Consider the following 7,077-nt stretch of genomic DNA (forward strand, 5'->3'; position numbering starts at 1 on the left):
TATTTTTTGATTGACAATAATAAAATACTACACACTCAGCATTTTTACATTCTTTTATCATTTTATCATACTTTTGTTTTATAATTTCAATACTTGTCAGTTCTTTTAATTTTTCATAATATCTTGCTTTTTCTTTATATCTTTCTTGTTTTAATTTTAATATCTGTTTTTCTTGAGTTTTAGTTATTTCTCCAGGTATTAATAATTCATCTAAAATTTTATTATTTATTAATCTTATTCTTTCTAACTTTCTATCTAAAATATTTTTAGTTTTTTCCATTATATTTTATGATGATTCATATATTTCTTTATAATACAACTCATTTTCAAATATTTCACAAATTATTTCATATGTACGTCTATCTTTGATAAATCCTACAATTAATTTATGTAATATTTGTTCCTTTATTTCTCTAGGTAAATTCCTAGTTATATATAATGTTATTATTTTTAGTTTATTAGGGATAGGGTTGTAAAATATATAACATCCTTTTTCTTCAATACATTGATAATAATTATTTATTTTTAAGATTTCCATGATCTCTATGGCTCTGATACCAACTCTATGGGTGCTACTATGAGCGAACAAAAATCTAATAATCTAATAATCAAAATATCAAAATTTTTAATTTCATAAATTCTTAAGTAATTCTTCAAAGTCTAATAATGTTTGAGAATTTATAATATCAATATCTGTTATCATATCTATATCTGTTCTAAAAGGTATATCATATTTTGAAATATTTTTCTTTCTTTTTTCCAATTTATCTATAATATCTTGTATATCTTTTATGATTATTGACCTTACAATTCCTTTAGCGAAATTTTCTAATAAGTTTTCTTTAAAACATTTTAATATTTCTTGTGATGCATATAATTGTTCTTGATATCCTATCTTATCAATTTCTTTTTCAAACTTAATTTCTTTTTTATTTTTAACAACCTTTTTTATATTATATGGTCCTCTCTTATATTTGGGTTTTTCTATTTTATGATTAGTCATTAATAATTTTCACAAATTTTTAGAAAAATTATATGTTAATTTTTTAAGGACTTAAATAGAAGATTTATATTGGATAAAGGGTTGATTTTTAATATTTGTTTAAGGGTATTTTAGGTAATCCAAAATGTTTAGAAAAGTCAAAGGCTATTTTGGAAAATCCTTCCTTTATTTAGGTCAATTTGAGGTATTTCCCGGCAAAACGTGCATAAAAGTCACACATTTCGGTAGTTTCTATTAATCTATTCGCTAGAAGTGACGCTGAAGAGGAAGTAAACCATCATCTTTGTGCACATTTCATTAACTAAGAAAGTGAAAGTCAATATTCAATATGCAAGAGATGAGGTTCAGTAACTAAAAAAAGAGTACACGTGTAAGTTAGTGACCAAACAGATTTTTAACCTTTTTCTTTATTAAAGTTGGAATGATTTGGTAATTGATCTTAAAGAAAAACCGTGCGATATACCTACCCAACTTACGTACTTTTTCAACTTTTCTATGCATAGATAAAGAGGATGAGAAAATTAATTTTATTTGGTTTCCTCATTATTACAACAACAATGCTATGGTGTTCGAATATTTTTGATATAATGGTTGATCGATACTCACAATGAGAGGGGGACCCACTTCTTTTTTGAATATTTTTATTCACGCGAGGCCACATGCTGTGAGAGCGCGTTAACCATTATGTCAAAAAAATTCTAACAAAGTAGTTTAATTGTTATTACAATTGGACCTAATCGATTAAGCCCTGTTTGACAACCATCATAATGAGAAATTTGGGTAAAATATATTTTGAAATAGTAGTTTTTGAGAGAAAGTGTGGATAAAAAAAAAGAATTTTTTTTGATTTACGTGTAATATTATTTTATCGAATAACGTGTGATTGAAAATAATAAAAAGAATATTTTTTTTTAAAGGTAATCAAACAAGTGTTAAGTATTGTCTGCCAAACATAATATAATAATGAATTCTTGAATCATTGTGCGGCCTTTATTTTATTTTATTTATTTTTCCTTCATATGGGATTTGTAGATTCTGCATTCTAGAAGAGGCCGAGGTTGGTAGAAATGGCACTGCGCCCTTCTTTAGACAAATTCATGATGATTCAAAGCCAATTTTCAAATTTACCACCTTTTAACTTTTCCATATAAGGTGTCTAAGCATGAAGAGGACTTGTGTACTAATTATCGCGTTCATGGTAAAATATCTTTTTATAAGTCAAAATTCAATTTAACTTAATAAAAATGATAATTGTCTCTTTTCATTTTTTTTTTATTGTAAAAGAGCGTTCAACTTCTCAATTCACCGAGCCTTCAACCTCTCAATTCAGGGAATCAGTGATTGAGTTGTACTTGACCTAGTGGATGAGTTGGTCAAGCTTATCATCTAACTCGATTCAATAGTCAACTTAATCGAGCGTAAAAAATCTTAAGAGAGCATTCATTTCTTCATCTGTACTCTAGATACATAGCTTCTCCCCATGATTATTAAACACTACCTTCCTCTTTAAAACAACAAAGCACTTGAACCTTTACAGCAAAATAAAATGATGGCATTAAGCACAGAAAGTATTCTAAAAGTATTCATTGTGGTTATGCAGTTTTCAAAAGTGACCATACTAATTATAAAGCAATAGAAAGTACTGTATTATGAACTCAATTATCATTATGTGTACACATAGGTAGCTGAATGAAAACACTGCCAGCCAAAAATTTAAAGTAAATTTTAAATTAAAGCAATCTGCTTGTATTATGTTAAAACAAAATAACTTGTTAAGTAACACAAAAAAGAAATTAACATACACTCAGAACAAAAGATCTCTTCTCCTAACTGAGCTATAAGAACAAAACTCTATCCTTTTATAGGTAAGGTGGATTAACCATTATCAAGGGGAAAAAAATGAATTTTTCCAATCTGGCTGTGGTGCTATTTTGCATGATTTGCACCCAATTATACTTCTACCAAATGTCCAGATGTTGTGTTTTGATTGTTTGATTACCCGCAAGTGAACGGGATTGTGAGCAAGTAATATAGTAGTGTATAGAGTGTCGAACCCACGAGAATTATGTGTTTGATCTAGTTAAAATTAATAATACCCTTAATAGAATAGCAAAAGCAAGTTGTGACTAAATAATATTAAATCTGGCGACTAAATTGAAAGCAAAGTAAAAATTTATCAAATTCACGAGAAGTATAACTAATATGTGGAATCCCCCTTGCTAATCCATTTTTAGTTCGACAATTCAAATTGACAATTTGAAATCATGCTTGTTGGTCAATGTTCCTACTTTAATTGAAGACCTCTCTCGACAGTTATCAAATCTATTCCCTTCATGCGACCTTCCTATCCCTCGATGAAATATGCGGACATGATAAATACATTAAATGAGCTAGAATATTTTATAAAAATCATATGAAGTATAGAGGTATATCTCTATTCTCTATCGAATCTCACAATATTTATTATTTTGTGCTAATGATTATATTGTCTCTCTCAATAACAACAAAATTCACAAACAATTCAACTAGTGGCCAATTAATTGAAAAGCATACTCAACCATAATAAATATCCAAACAATTAAATAAATTAGCGTCAATTAAATTATTCAAATGAAAAATTCACAACAAGGGTTCATCACATTCTAACAAATATGAAAAATTAGCCTAACATATTGAAATTACAAGAAATCATATATAAGTGAAAAGACATAACCCGAATTTCTGATAAATTGTAAAGATGAAGATAAATCTTGAAATCTTGAATCTCTTCAATGGTTTCTTAATGAATCTCCACCCGCGCTCTCTCTTCTTCGTCCAATATCAAGTTTGAATCTTCACTTGATTGAATTCTTGCAAATTCCCTTCAATTCTCTCACAAAAATAATGAATTCTCCCCCCTTTATGATGATAATTGACAAATATTGGAGTATATTATGAATAAGATATTTGTATGTTAGCCCCCTTCACGTATTCTCCTCTTGGGTATTTGTAGGGGTAAAAAATTGGTAAAAAATCACGCCCAAATTGGTTTCCAAAAGAGTTCCAAACAAATAAGGAAAGTTACACTCGCGCGTGGATTTTTTGTCTTTGCATAATAGTCAGTATTTTGATCATAACTTTGTCTCCCGATATCCAATTGAGTTAATTAAAAATGCATTGAAAAGATAACGAAAAGGGTTACAAATTCTTCGAGATAGATATTTTCCAATTTGGACGTTTACTATGCCAAATATTGGTCGCAATCCTTGACTAAAAATCTGAAAGATATATCATGTGATTGGAAGTCGATTTATGGTAATATTATGATGATATTCCATTCTTTTTGTACTTGTAATTGCATCCAATTGACTCTCATCAATCCTTAAAATATCTCTTATGGTCCAATTCAACAATTGAATATTTGCGATTTGGTCCTCAACTTTGTACTTCACAATTTTTCGTCGTTTTTCTCTTCTTTCTTTCAATTTAACTTCCAACCATCGAGTTTTACCTAATAAATAAAATATACAATAAATTAGGCTATAATTGCTTTAAAGAACTATTAAAAGTCTATATTTTTAGGTTTATATAAGTGTATAAAATACACTTACCATGTTTTCATTTTTAAAGGCTACCAGAAACAAAGCATGATGAACTGAAAAATATTATATTGGAGCTTAAATTAATTCAGCAACCTAAATTTTACTTTGCGTATTGACAATTTGTATAATGTTATTTATGGACAGTCTTAATAGTATTCAAAAACAAAGTAAGAAAAAAGTTGCTGGGCTTATGATTGTGTAGAATAAATCTACTACAATTAATTTACAACAATTTAATGCATACTAAGACTGTGATGAAGAGTTGTCCGAGTTGTGTAGAACTTGTATCTCTAATATGTTCTCGCAAGATGGATTCCATTGGTGACTCATATCTTGGACCGTAATAACATGGTCTTGCAAAACCGCTTAGACCCATAGCTCGAAAAAATTGGATTTTTCTTTCTAGTATGCTAGTATCTCAGATTCAAGCAGATTTAGTTGCTCGAGAAGTCATGAAGATTGAATATAAGGATGATTTGAATTCGATTTATGCAATTTTTATTTGGTTGTGCTACATATACATTACTACTTACAAATTGGTATACATATACATGATGTAGTTAAATATGATTGAGTCAGAATTTCTTCAACTAAATAACAAAAACTTCCGCACTCTCTTCTTGATACTTTATCTATTTGTAAAAACTTCTGTAACTCCTTATGTAGCAATATTCACTTTTATTTATGTTTTACATTTTATTCACAATTAGGACTTTTTAATTATCTTTTAGTTAGTATTTTTAGTAAATAAATTTGGAATTCAATTTCGATTAGGACTTTTTAATTTCTGTTATTATCTAGATTTTAGTTGTTATCATTATTTTGTTTTAAAAAAAGGTTGTAAGCCTTAATTAAAGGCATTGAAATTATTTTTGAATTGAAGTAAAATAAATTTTGGAGTATTCTAGTCTCTTAAATTAATCTTGATATTTAACATTAAAAATCAATAAGTTAAATTTTGTGCTGCGAATCAAAGAGTTATTGATGCCTAGACTTATGATATTCTTAGGAATAGCAAAAACTTGAAGGTGATCGTGTTGCAATATTTCTTTGAAATCAACGATGTAGCCCATGTCCAATTAATCGTTTTATGGCGCCGGAACAATTAACCTATTTGAAGTGTCTCATTTTGAACCCTTGACACAGTGGTTCATAGCCACGCACTCTAATCCCCTGAGCTACAGGGTGTGCCCCACCCCATCTCCACTAGATCTGTTCCCAGGAGTACCGTAAAAAAAGGAACCCTTCAATACCATGTTCGTTAATTATTTCTATCCTTTTCACTATCCTATATCAGTTGATATCAGAGCAAGGTTGGTTCCTGATAGAACGATTTTGTGTTATGAAATTCAATGACATAAGTTTTGTTTTGGGACAAAATCATTTTTCATGCGAACCCGCATAACAACGGTGACTACGGAACCCACATGAGATTGTTAGAATCCCTAGAAAGCCAAAATAACCTCGGTTTGTGGATTTGAATCAAGAATAATGAACCAAGCAAACCAAACAAGGCAACGATGTGTGGACCTCTGGATTACATGTTTCATAATTCACACTCGGTGTTGAACGCCACAAGATTGTCACCTTGATAAGTTCAAAGTTTGTTCCAAGAAAAATAAGGATTAGAAAGCAAGAATTTGCCTCTCTTTAATATCTCTCAAAAATGTCAAAAGTTATTGTTTACAATGAATGATAAAACCTATTTATACTAAACCTAAATATGGGTTAAACACGGAAATAATGTTTAAGATATTATGAAATATCATTCCAAATAAAATTCTATTGCAATAAGGAAACTCGCGGAAAAAGGAAAAAGTCGTCTTGATTTATCGCATGGTTTTTCGTTTTGCGGCCACATGGAACAACCTGATCGTGCCTCTTAAGTCTCGATGAGCCACCATGCAACGCATGGAGCTTGACACTATGTGGTCACATAGAGGTTCATTTCAGCTCCGCTTTCGATCGCTTGCAACACGTTGATCCAATTGGTTTTATCTTTCGACCCCAACATGGAACTTGTCCCTTTTCTCGTCGAGATCATGATGTCATCCATTGTTTATTACACAGTAGCCCGATCACTTGTTTTACCTGCTTTACTTTCAAACGTGTCATTGGACCTCTGTCAATAATCAACGGATCTTTTCCCGGGCTTGTCTTCGTCGAACTCGTCTCTTGGATCACATCACTTTTTATCTTTTTTTACTCATTTCAATAATTCAAAGTTGGAATAATATTTAGATTTCAGATACAATGGTCCTCTAATCTTTGATAAAGAAATTGAAGAATTTGTGAATTTGGATAATGAGAATTATGCTGGGTACTCGATTTTTTACGAACAAATTGAAGAATTTATAAATTTGTCTGATAATAGTTGTTGACTTAAAAAAATGTCCTCCAATATGGCCAACAGATCCCAAGACCTCTCATGTCCAAGCATACCGTATTCCTGCACACTAGGACAAATCGTTAGCCATACGCGGCCTTCTTTGG

Source organism: Olea europaea, chromosome 7 (assembly GCF_002742605.1).
Source record: "Olea europaea var. sylvestris chromosome 7, O_europaea_v1, whole genome shotgun sequence".
NCBI classification, from domain to species: domain Eukaryota; kingdom Viridiplantae; phylum Streptophyta; class Magnoliopsida; order Lamiales; family Oleaceae; genus Olea; species Olea europaea.